We start from the raw sequence: 12,818 nt of genomic DNA, 5'->3' as shown, positions 1-12,818 counted from the left end.
TGCCTGATGCCGATACCATAATTGCCGATCGGGCGGAGAATCGACTCCGATGCCCTAATTGGTTCCGGCACCGGTTTGACACCGGCAAGCAATGCTCCGCCCAACGGAAATGGTGCAATCACGTCGTGCAGTGCGTGCCATTGCAACGGCGTTGGCGCATCATCGGAAGGCCGTCCCGTGATGCTCCATCCCTGATGGGCCGAGTTCCTGACGGCGCCGGACACATGTGGTCTGAGCGGTCGGGAACCCAGCGTGGTGACCGCGGATTGTGTCCAGCGCCACCACACTCGTCCGGGATCCATGCCGCTGGCCGGGGGAGCTTCCGCGAGGGCTGGGGGGACTGGTGGGGGGTGGCCTGTAGGGTCGCAGATGGCGGGTCGTGTCTGCGCATGGCTGGTGTCATGCTGTAGGGCACGACCGCGGCAGATCGCCGCCGTGCGCATGCATGGCCAGGGACCCGGACATCCTCCGGCCGTTTTTGCGGTGGGAGCCGGAATTTCACCCGGCGCCGCTGCTAACCCCTCACCGGTCCCGGAATCGGAGAGGGTTCGGCGCCGATTGTTGGGCCGTAAACCTCCCGCAAATTCTCCGTCCGAGTCGGCACTTAGCCGCAGAAATGGAGAATCCCGTTCCAAGTCTTTACTCGCCTCTGCTCAACACCACACTGACCCTGGTTCAGGGTCACGTGCCTTCATTCATCACTGTGTGGGCGGTGCTATTCTCAGTGAAGTAGGAATTAAATAAACTAAATTCTTTGCTCTCCCAGCCAATCACACAACAGGAAAAGTGACAGGTGCCAGCCAGGGTGACGAAGTGTCACTAATATTCCGGGACTGACTGTCTCAGAATTCAGCCCTTTGTCTCGCGTACCAGGTTGTGCCTTTTCGAAGACAAGTTTCCCCCCCGCCCCCCGGAATTCATCTGCCATGGCTAAGTTTTACCGACACATGCGTGTTGTACAGCATCTTATTTGTGCACGCATTGAACAGTTACTTTTGTGCATGTGTTGGCTCCTGAAAGGTCATGGTTTTAAAAAGAATTCATTCCTGGGACGTGGGCCTTGCTGGCTGGGTCCACATTTATTGCCCAGCCCTAATTGCCCTTCAACTGAGTGGCCTGCTTGGCCATTTCAGAGTCAGCCACGTTGCTGTGGATCTGGAGTCACAGGTCGGCCAGACTGGGGTAAAGAGGGAAGAATGCTTTCCCTAAAGGACATTGGTGAACAAGATGGGTTTCGATGACAATGATTTCATGGTCATCATTAGGCTTTTAAAGTGCAGCACGGTGGCGCAGTGGGTTAGCCCTGCTGCCTCACGGCGCCGGGGTCCCAGGTTCGATCCCGGCTCTGGGTCACTGTCCGCGTGGAGTTTGCACATTCTCCCCGTGTGTGCGTGGGTTTCGCCCCCACAACCCACAGGGTAGATGGATTGGCCACGCTAAATTGCCCCTTAATTGGAAAAAATGAATTGGGTGATCGAAAGTTATTTTTTAAAAAAGCATTCGGCTTTCAATTCCAGATTTTTATTGTTTTCAAATTTCACCATCTGTTGTGGTGAGATTTGAACCTGGGACCGCAGAGCATTACCTGGGCCTCTGGAGTACTGGTCGAGTGACAATCGCACTGTGCCACCGCCCCCGCCTGTAATCCATGGTAATCACTGCCTGTCCGGGGAGGCCTTGAGGGAGCCCACAAGCTCGCTCTTATATATCTGGCAGCAGTACCCTTCCCCAAGCTCTTACAGTTCCTTTTTTAAAATAAATTTCGAGTACCCAATTATTATTTTTTTCCAATTAAGGGGCAATTTAGTGCGGCCAATCCACCCAACCTGCACATCTTTTGGGTTGTGGGGACGAGACCCGCGCAGACACAGGGAGAATGTGCAAACTCCATACAGACAGTGACCCAGGGCCGGGATTCGAACCCGGGTCCTCAGTGCCGTAGTCCCAGTGCTAACCACTGCGCCACCTGCCGGTTCCTGATGTAACTCCCTCTCCCATGCCTTGGCAGCAGTACCACCCCCAACCCCATTGTCTATTGTATAAAAACCCATCTGGCTCACTCATGTCCTTCCGGGAAGGGAATCTATTATCCTTACCTGGTCTGGCCTACATGTGACTCCAAATTCACAGCAATGTGGTTGATTCGTAAATACCCTCAGGAATGGGCAATAAATGCTGGCCGAGCCAGTGACTCCCACATCCCATGAACAAATAACCCCCCCCCCCCCCCCCTGCCCCCCACTATTTCAGATTTTTTATTTATTTATTCATTTACGGGATGTGGGCGTCGCCGGTTAGGCCAGCATTTTATTGCCCCTCCCTAGTTGCCCTTCAGAAGGTGGTGGTGAGCTGCCTTCTTGAACCGCTGCAGTCCCTGAGGTGTAGGTACACCCACCGTGCTGTTAGGGAGGAAGTTCCGGGATGTTGCCCCAGCGACAGTGAAATAACGGCAATATATTTCCAAGTCAGGGTGGTGAGTGGCAGGGCAGCACGGTGGCGCAGTGGGTTAGCACTGTTGCCTCACGGCGCCGAGGTCCCTGGTGCGATCCCGGCTCTGGGTCACTGTCCGTGTGGAGTTTGCACATTCTCCCCGTATTTGCGTGGGTTTCGCCCCCACAACCCCCAAGATGTGCAGGGCAGGTGGATTGGCCAAGCTAAATTGCCCCTTAATTGGAAAAAATGAATTGGGTACACTAAATTTATATTAAAAAAAGGGTGGCGAGTGACATGGAGGGGAGGCTTCAGGAGGAGGGGTTCCCAGGTATCTGCTGCTCTCGTTTGCTTCTGCCGCCACAAACACTCAAACCCTCCACCACAGATTGCCACTGTTGCCAAAGTATCCATAATTTTATTTGCTGCTCACCCTGGTCTGAGTGGCTCAGTGGGGTGCTCTCTTGCTTCTTCAGCAGTAGGATGTGAGTTCAAGACCCGCTCTCCCAACTAGTCGGGCGAATTAGCACAGCTGAGCTGAATTGTTGCAGTATTGGAGCTGGGTTTCACTTAACTGAACATAGTTTTTTAAAAATGGAATATCAAAGAACAAAAGAAGAACAAAGAAAAATTACAGCACAGGAACAGGCCCTTCGGCCCTCCAAGCCTGCGCCGATCCAGATCCTCTGTCTAAAACTGTTGCCTATTTTCTAAGGATCTGTATCCCTCTGCTCCTTGCCCATTCATGTATCTGTCTAGATACATCTTAAATGACGCTATCGTGCCGGCCTCTACCACCTCCGCTGGCAATGCATTCCAGGCACCAACCACCCTCTGCGTAAAGAACATTCCACACATATCTCCCGTAAACTTTTCCCCTCTCACCTTGAACTCGTGACTCCTAGTAATTGAGTCCCCCACTCTGGGAAAAAGCTTCTTGCTATCCACCCTGTCCATACCTCTCATGATTTTGTAGACCTCAATGAGGTCCCCCCTCAACCTCCGTCTTTCTAATGAAAATCATCCTAATCTACTCAACCTCTCTTCATAGCTAGCACCCTCCATACCAGGCAACATCCTGGTGAACCTCCTCTGCACCTTCTCCAAAGCATCCACATCCTTTTGGTAATGTGGCGACCAGAACTGTACGCAGTATTCCAAATGTGGCCGAACCAAAGCCTTAGACAACTGTAACATGTTTCAAATGAAAATGTTTCAAAAATGCCTGCTTTTAGTCACTTCAGGATTTTGGACCATTGGAGTTTGGGCAGTCCAGCACGTAGTAACGTTCAAAAAGAGAATTGGATAAATACTAGAAGGGGGGATGTTGCCCGGCTCTGGGGAAAGAGCGGGTAAGGTGGGGTGAATTGGATGCCTCTACAAGAGAGCTGGCATGTGCACAGTGGGTCAAATGTTCTGCTTTTGTGCTGTATTGCCCTGCGATTCTGAGTAATGAGTGGCTGCGGAGAGGGGAGGGTCTGAAAGAGAGGCAGTGTCGGCCCGGTTTTATTTCCAAAAGCCAGAAATGTAGACCCTCCCCCCCAACCATCCACCCAGCAACAACAGCTTTTAATCAGCAACTCAGGCATCAGTGGTGCCAGGTTTTTAATCCGGGCACTTTGCCTCGGATCCACGCTGGGTACAGTTAAATGAGATCTAGCACAAAGCCCTCTGATATTAATTTGTCTGCAGTTCACACTGCAACACCCCCTCCCAACACAGTCAGACACACACTCCAGATCAAGCCCCAAAAGCAGAAAGGAAGACTTGCATTTAAGTAGCGCCGTCCACAACCTCAGGGCTTGACCAAACACGTTAGGGAAAATGTCGCACTTTTGAAGTGCAATCACAGTTGTAATGTAGGAAACGGGGTAACGTCATAAACAGTAACGTGTCAGCGGCCAGCGAATCCATTTTAGTGATGTTGATAAATATCGGCGAGGACACCGGGGAGAGCTCTTTTCCCTCTCTTGAATTAGTGCCAGGGGATCTCCAATGGACAGAGAGAGCAGACAGGGTCTCAGCTTCACCTCTCATCGCAAAGGCAGCATCTCCGACAGTGCAGCACTGGATCAGCAAGCTTGAGCTTTGGGCTCCAATCTCAGCAATACCTATGGAACAAGCAATGTTCTACCACAGCGGCAATGGCTCTACCACCTAATCCACATCAGACTAACTTTAACACAGAGCCATTCAGAATGGGAGGAAAGCATTAGCATCCATTTTCCCCCCTGCATTGTACCAGTCCCTTTGGGAATGGGAACACGCCACACCATGACACCCGACGCCTGCCATCCTAGATTGGTGTATTACAGCCACGCAGGGAGTGCGAGTTGCTATGCCAACAAGCGTGTTGTAGTCTGGAGCTATAGGTCATAGATCATAGAACTTATAGTGCAGAAGGAGGCCATTCAGCCCATCAAGTCTGCACTGGCCCTTGGAAAAAGCACCCTACTTTGTTTTTTGTTTTGTTTTTCCAATTAAGGGGCAATTTAACGTGGCCAATCCACCTAAGCTGCACATCTTTGGGTTGTGGGGGTGTGACCCACGCAGACACGGGAGAATGTGCAAACTCCACATGGCCAGTGACCCAGGGCCGGGATTCGAACCCGGGTCCTCAGCGCCGTGAGGCATCAGTGCTAACCACTGGGCCACCGTGCTGCCAGGGAAGAGCACCCTACTTAAGCCCACACCTCCACCCTATCCCCATAACCCCACCTAACCTTTTGGACACTAAGGAGCAATTTATCATGGCCACTCCACCTAATCTGCACATCTTTGGACTGTGGGAGGAAACCGGAGCACCCGGAGGAAACCCACGCAGACACGGGGAGGATGTGCAGACTCCGCACAGACAGTGACCCAAGCCGGGAATCGAACCTGGGATCCTGGAGCTGTGAGGCAGCAGTGCTAACCACTGTGCCACCGTTCAGCCCCGAGATCATGAGCGTGATGGCCAACACCAAATGTAAATAGACAACGTTGATAAATCTATGTACTAGAAATAGCAAATATAAATCTATCCCTAGAATATTCACCAATATGACTGTGAGCACCTGGGAGTGTGGAAGAGTTTAAAGGTTTCAGTCCCTGCATTCTTTCTCATCTTTTCTCCGATACACTCACAGTGGCCAATGGACTAATCTCTGAACAGTTGGTATATAACAGGATAACATTGCAATCCTGTATCAGCATGCTTTAATCCAGGCATGGCAAGTAACAGATTGGCAGCGAAGGGTCCGTCTGCCAGTAAATCTGGGCTGAGGCTGCCAAACTGCATTGTCTCAAATTGCTCAGTTCCTTTGTGAAAGGGAGGCATTGAATGCCCTCCGATTCCGCAAAGAACAAATCAGACTCAAGGTTCTTCCACTGATTTTTCATACCCGTGCAAGATGGAGTGCAAATTTCCCGAGGAACTAGAAAATTTCAGTTTTATACTGATACACAGATAATGATGCATTTATTCTTACCAATCACCAATTTACACACTGGCCACGATTCAACGGAAAAGGGTCTATGTCTGGTTTTGGGTGCGTTTGGCGGGGTGTTTCTTGGTGGCCGCAACGCTATTCAGCCGTTTGTTTTGCCTCGGGGAGTTTCTCGACTCTGAGGCCGCATCGGAGCACCCCTCATCACTCCCTCCACCTGGTAAACACCCCCCCCCCCCCACCCCCGCCCCCTCAGACCCCTGGCAGTGCCAACGTGGCACTCAAACACCCTGGCACTCACCCCGGCCAGAGTGGCACTTGCTGGGCGTCCAGGTGGCACTGCCAGAGTGGCTGGCAGTGCCGGTGTGCCAGTGGGAGTGCCGGGGTGCCACCCTGCCCTCTCCCTGACCGCCCTGGGGTCTTTAGTGGCCTGGGACTCCCCCCCCCCCCCAGGTGCCATTAGGACTGGTCCACGTTTGTGGAAACCAGTTCTAAATGCTGCCCTGGTGCGGTCTACCAGGCATGGCCGTTCGGTCCCGGGCTCCGGGAGAATCACGTGACTCCATATTCAAATGAGTCTAATGACCAGTAAGGGCGAGATCATAGAATGATAGAATTTACAGTGCAAAAGGAGGCCATTCAACCCATCGAAAGAGCACCCTACTCAAGCCCCATACCTCCACCCTATCCCTGTAACCCAGTAACCTCACCTAACCTCTTTTGACCTGGGACCTCGGCGCCATGAGGTAGCAGCAGCAACTACTGTGCCACCGTGCTGCCCCGTAACCCCACTTAACATTTTTTGGACACCAAGGGCAATTTAGCGCGGCCAATCCACCTAACCTGCACATCCTTGGACTGTGGGAGGAAACCGGAGCACCCGGAGGAAACCCACGCACACACGGGGAGGACGTGCCGACTCCGCACTGGCAGGGAGCCAAGCCGGGAATCGAACCTGGGACCCTGGAGCTGTGAAGCAACTGTGCTACCGTGCTGCCCGCAGATTGCAACGTCTCGCGAGACTCAGATAAATGTCACAAGGGCAGGGTGGCATAGGGCGCAGTGGTTGGCACTGCTGCCTCACACCGCTGAACACCCGGGTTCGATCCCGGCCTTGGGTCACTGTCCGTGTGGAGTTTGCGCATTCTGCCCGTGTCTGCGTGGGTTTTACCCCCACAACCCAGAGATGTGCAGGGTAAGTGCAGGCTAAATTGCCCCTTAATTGGAAAAATAAAAATAAAATCTCGCAAGGCGTTTCGAGCGAGACATCAAGCCGGGCATGATGAGACCGTTCAATCGCGCTCATTGATATTCTCTTATCTCTACCCAATTATCGTAGAATTTACAGTGCAGAAGGAGGCCATTCGGCCCATCGAGTCTGCACCGGCTCTTAGAAAGAGCACCCTACCCAAGGTCCACAACTCCACCCTATCCCCATAACCCAGCAACCCCACCCAACACTAAGGGCAATTTTGGACACGAAGGGAAATTTATCATGGCCAATCCACCTAACCCGCACATCTTTGGACTGTGGGAGGAAACCGGAGCACCCGGAGGAAACCCACGCTGACACGGGGAGGACGTGCAGACTCCGGACAGACAGTGACCCAAGCCGGAATCAAACCTGGGACCCTGAAGCTGTGAAGCAATTGTGCTATCCACAATGCTACCGTGCTGCCCTTATGCAATTTGCTGATTCACCTACACATAACATGGGGACTTCATTACATTATAAGCAAGTAGATGTGATTATAATATCCAATCACTACTAAAGCACATGTGCAGAGTTGAGATGTAACTGACTACTGATTTCTCCTGCCTTCACCCTTGCCTTTATCCTGCCTCCTTTTCGTTTCAACCCTTTCATTTGGCAGCGGGCATGGGGCAGGAAACGATGCCTCTGAACTTCTGCAGATCCATTCATGCCAACTTCCTGACGGACAGTGACGCAACGGTAAGGATCGCTGCAGGCAGACTGAGGCCCTCCCCCCATGGTCCGCCCGCGATGGGCCGAGTCCCCGACAGCGTGGGGGCTCGTGTCCTCACAACGTTCGGGGACCTCGCACGGCGGCTGCGGACTGTGCCCAGCGCACATGGTGGCAGCAGTTCAAGAAGGGCCATCAACTTCTCAAAGGCAATAAATGATGATGACCTGACCATCGATGCTCAAATCCCACGAAAGAGTAAAACAAAACCATTGTCACATTTGACGGTTCCAGTTTTCTGCTTATTCAAATGGATTAACTTGCCTTCGTCAGTCTGAATTCTAAGAAACCTGTAATTTGTGGGTCGGTCCTAAGCATGGCGGTTTTCTAAATTGTGCCGCTCAGAAGTCAAACTCCTTGCCACGAGGTCCGACCAAAACTTTGAGGTCTGGCCACAAGGTGGCACACTGCTACCACGAATGATGAATGGGAGCTCTGAAGCATCGGAGGAAGAGTGAGGGCCAGATGTAAACCGTCCCCAATCTGCCATAACGCCGCTGATAAGCATCAGGCAGCATTGGCCCAGAAAATGCTCGCTCGCTTGCAGCTCAAATGAACGCGTCCAATGTCTGAATTCCGAGTCTCAACTAACGTGTGACGTTGAGTCAATTAAAAGTTGCCTTTTATAAAGAGTTTCTGGTGCTCCTGGCAAATGGAACACTGCTGAGCCACTTTCACAATGTCCGTATCCATTCCTGGCCAACAGACATAGATCCGCGCCAACGTTTTCATCTTAGACACCTCCGGGTGCCCTTTGTACAGGTCCTTCCAGATCAGCTCTTGACCCGTTGCCGGTGCCACAACCCGCTTGCCCCACAGTAGAATACGGTCCTCCGCACTCAGCTCGGACATCCCCGGTGGAGAAGCGCGTAGTTCCCCCGGTTGCAGTCAATGCTGGGCACCAACCAATACCAGATGCCACACTTTGGCGAGTATGACTTTGTCCACCGGGAGTGCGGGGCGGCGGCGGGGGGGGGCGGCGGCGGGGGGGGGGTGGTCACGGCCAGTGGCAACTGGCTCAGTGCGTCAGCATGCGCAATGTGGGAAAGGCAATTATGATGCAATTAGGCAAGACTTAGGATGCATAGGATGGGGAAGGATACTGCAGAGGATGGACACAATTGAAATGTGGAGCTTGTTTAGTAAACCACGGTTCCCTCGCTCGACCACTTCCTCCCTGCCTGACAGGTACATACTTATCCAGGACACGCAGTAGCTGTTCCTTGAAATGAAAAATGAAAATGAAAATCGCTTATTGTCACAAGTAGGCTTCAATTAAGTTTTGACAGTAACTTCATTGAAGCCTACTTGTGACAATAAGCGATTTTCATTTTCATTTTTCATTTCAAGGAACAGCTACTGCGTGTCATGGATAAGTATGTACCTGTCAGGCAGGGAGGAAGTGGTCGAGCGAGGGAACCGTGGTTTACTAAAGTAGTTGAAACACTTGTCAAGAGGAAGACCAGCAGCACGGTTCAATTCCCGTACCAGCCTCCCCGAACAGGCGCCGGAATGTGGCGACTAGGGGCTTTTCATGGTAACTTCATTTGAAGCCTACTTGTGACAAGAAGCAATTTTCATTTCATTTCATTTCTGTACCCCAGAAATACTCACAAACTGTCTCCTCTCATCTTCCTTTTAGACATAGACATAGAATTTACAGTGCAGAAGGAGGCCATTCGGCCCATCGAGTCTGCACCGGCTCTTGGAAAGAGCACCCTACCGAAGGTCCAAACCTCCACCCTATCCCCATAACCCAGTAACCCCACCTAATCCCCATAACCCAGTAACCTCACCCTACGGGCAATTTTGGACACTATGGGCAATTTAGCATGGCCAATCCACCTAACCCGCACATCTTTGGACTGTGGGAGGAAACCGGAGAACCCGGAGGAAACCTACGCACACACGGGGAGAACGTGCAAACTCCGCACAGACAGTGACCCAAGCCGGAATCGAGCCTGGGACCCTGGAGCTGTGAAGCAATTGTGCTAACCACCATGCTACCGTGCTGCCCGTCGTTTTTCTCACAGCCAAGCCTTTGATGGTGCCATTGGCTCAATATTCATGGAAGCAATGTAGGGATTGAAACAACACGTTGTACCCCAGACGCAGTCTCGTCAAGGCCAACCAGAACTCCAGAATTACCTCCTTTGGCAAGGAAGGAATGAAAAAAAAAAGACTTGCATTCATATATCACCTTCCCCATTCTTGTGACATTCCCAAAGTCCTTGACAGCTCATGGATTACTTTTTGACGTGTTGTCGCCATGGTTACCTCAGGTAAACACGGCTGCTGATTTGTACCCGACCAAGTCCCACTAATCAAATGGCCAGCTAACCTGTTCACCGTATTGGGAGGACGACGAGGGAACCTCTTGCTCATCTTCAGGTTCTGCCGCGCGCGGGATCTTTTACAGAAGGGGCATAATTGTACAATGTTAAAGTGCTGGACCAGTAATCTGAGGGCCAGACTAATGCTCCAGCTGCATGAATTCAAATCCCGCAACAACAGTTGGATGAATTTAAATTCAATTAATAAAACTGGAATAAAATGAGAGTTCCATAATAACGACCGCTGAACTACTGGGCTGTTGTAAATACCCATATGGTTCACGGACATCCTCCAGAGGAGAAAAGCCATTGTCTTTAGCTCGTCGGGGCAGCACGTTAGCACAGTGGTTAGCACTTTGCTTCACAGCTCCAGGGTCCCGGGTTCGATTCCCGGCTTGGGTCACTGTCTGTGCGGAGTCTGCACGTTCTCCCCGTGTCTGCGTGGGTTTCCTCCGGGTGCTCCGGTTTCCTCCCACAAGTCCCGAAAGACGTGCCGGTTAGGTGAATTGGACATTCTGAATTCTCCCTCTTGTTTACCCGAACAGGCGCCGGAATGTGACGACTAGGGGCTTTTCACAGTAACTTCATTGCAGTGTTAATGTAAGCCTACTTGTGACAACATAATAATCTTTATCGTCACAGGTAGGCCTACGTCAACACTGCAATGAAGTTACCGTGAAAAGCCCCGAGTCGCCACATTCCGGCGCCTGTTCGGGTACACAAGAGGGAGAATTCAGAATGTCCAAATTACCTAACGGCATGTCTTTCGGGGCTTGTGGAGGGAAACCCAGGCAGATCTGGAGAGAACGTGCAGACTCCGCAGACAGTGGCCCAAACCGGGAATCGAACCTGGGACCCTGGCGCTGTGAAGTAACAGTGCTAACCACTGTGCTACCGTGCCGCCCACTTGTGACAATAATAAAGATTATTATTATTATTATTATTGAGTGACTCTAGATATGGCTGACTTTTAAACTGTCCTCTAACTTGGCTCAGCAAGATATTCAACCGCACTCAAGGAGACAACTCACCACCACCTTCTCTCCGGGGATGGGCAATGAATGCTGGCCTTGCCAGCAATGCTCACAGCCCAAAAATGAATAAAAAAAGATTAATCCAAGTCTGCCTTGCGGGTTGTCTATTTTTAAACCTCAACATCGAGAACATGCCATTCATTTTTTCTTTCCCCATTCCCTTGTCAGCAGTAAATTGAAGCTGTAATTATTCCGCCCACGTACATATTTCCCCCAACTCCCATTTTGTCATTTTGGATCTTCCTTTTTCCCATTCCAATCAACCTCTTAAGTTTGGCAGCATCAGAAAATTTGACTAAATTTGCATTTGAGGTTCTGAATTCAAGTTATTGATGTAAATTAGGAATGAAAATAACCTGAAGCCTGGAACAAGCATCAGAATCGCTCCCCGATCTGCTAACATCTTTGACAAGATTTAATATTTTCTGCCCTTTATCCAGTTTCTCATCGATTCCCAACATCTGCCCCAGATCTGTACCGATCTGAACTTTGTCATGATATGCAAACATGCAGACAATGATATACAGACAGGCAGCTAATGAACACAGAGAACAGGACATGACCAACGAGCAGGCAGGACACTCAAGGGTGGTATCTCACTATAAAAAGGCATGAGGCACACATGCTCCGCCTCTATCCACTGATGAACATCTACAGAGTGAGTCAGGGTGTATGTACAGTATCACACCTCCAGCACCTGGCTAAGAGTTAGTCTTGTCCAGTCAGACAGAGTAACCACACTTAGGTTAGCAGAGAGTTGAACTCATAATAGAGAACTGTGCTAACTGTGCTACTGGTTCAATAAATCAGATTGAACTAACTTCAAGGTCTGGAGTATCATTTGGTTAAAGCTGCATCCAGTTGCAGCCTGTGTTATCCCAGAGTACATAAAACATCATGATACCAGGAGACTTCTTAATCTAGATGGTTTACCTCAGTCCATTCCGTGACGACCAGCGAATGTATCCCGGCATCATGGAGAAGATATCCTCCAATGTGGATCTTCACGCCGGCATTGACGACATCCTCGCTCAGTATCCGGATTTGTTTGACAGGATGGGCATGCTGCCATATCGATACAAGATTCTGCTACGACCTGATGCCAAGCCAGTGGTCCACGCACCACGCCGGGACCCGGCTCAGCTGAGGGAGCGCCTGAAGGCACAGCTCAAGGATCTTCAGCAACAGGATATCATTTCCAAGGTAACCGACTGACAGGGTCAGCTCGATGGTATGTGTCAGAAAGCCTTCGGGAGACCTGCACATCTGCATTGATCTCAAGGATCTCAATAAGAATATAATGCGCAAACACTACCCCATCCCGAAGCGGGAAGAACTCACCAGTGAGATGGCACACGCACGTTTTTCACCAGGTTCGATGCGTCACATGCTCTGCACCTTCAACACACCGTTTGGCAGATACTGCTATAATTGCATGCCATTTGGCATTGTCTCGGCATCGGAGATCTTTCATCGCATCATGGAGCAGATGATGGAGGGCATTGAAGGGGTTCGTGTGGACGTGGACAACATCATCATATGGTCGTGGTCCACATAGGTACCAACGACATAGGTAGGGATAGGGATGTAAGGCAGGAATTCAGGGAG

This window comes from Scyliorhinus torazame, chromosome 1 (genome assembly GCF_047496885.1).
Source record: "Scyliorhinus torazame isolate Kashiwa2021f chromosome 1, sScyTor2.1, whole genome shotgun sequence".
NCBI classification, from domain to species: domain Eukaryota; kingdom Metazoa; phylum Chordata; class Chondrichthyes; order Carcharhiniformes; family Scyliorhinidae; genus Scyliorhinus; species Scyliorhinus torazame.
Note: the sequence above shows the minus strand (reverse complement) of the source record.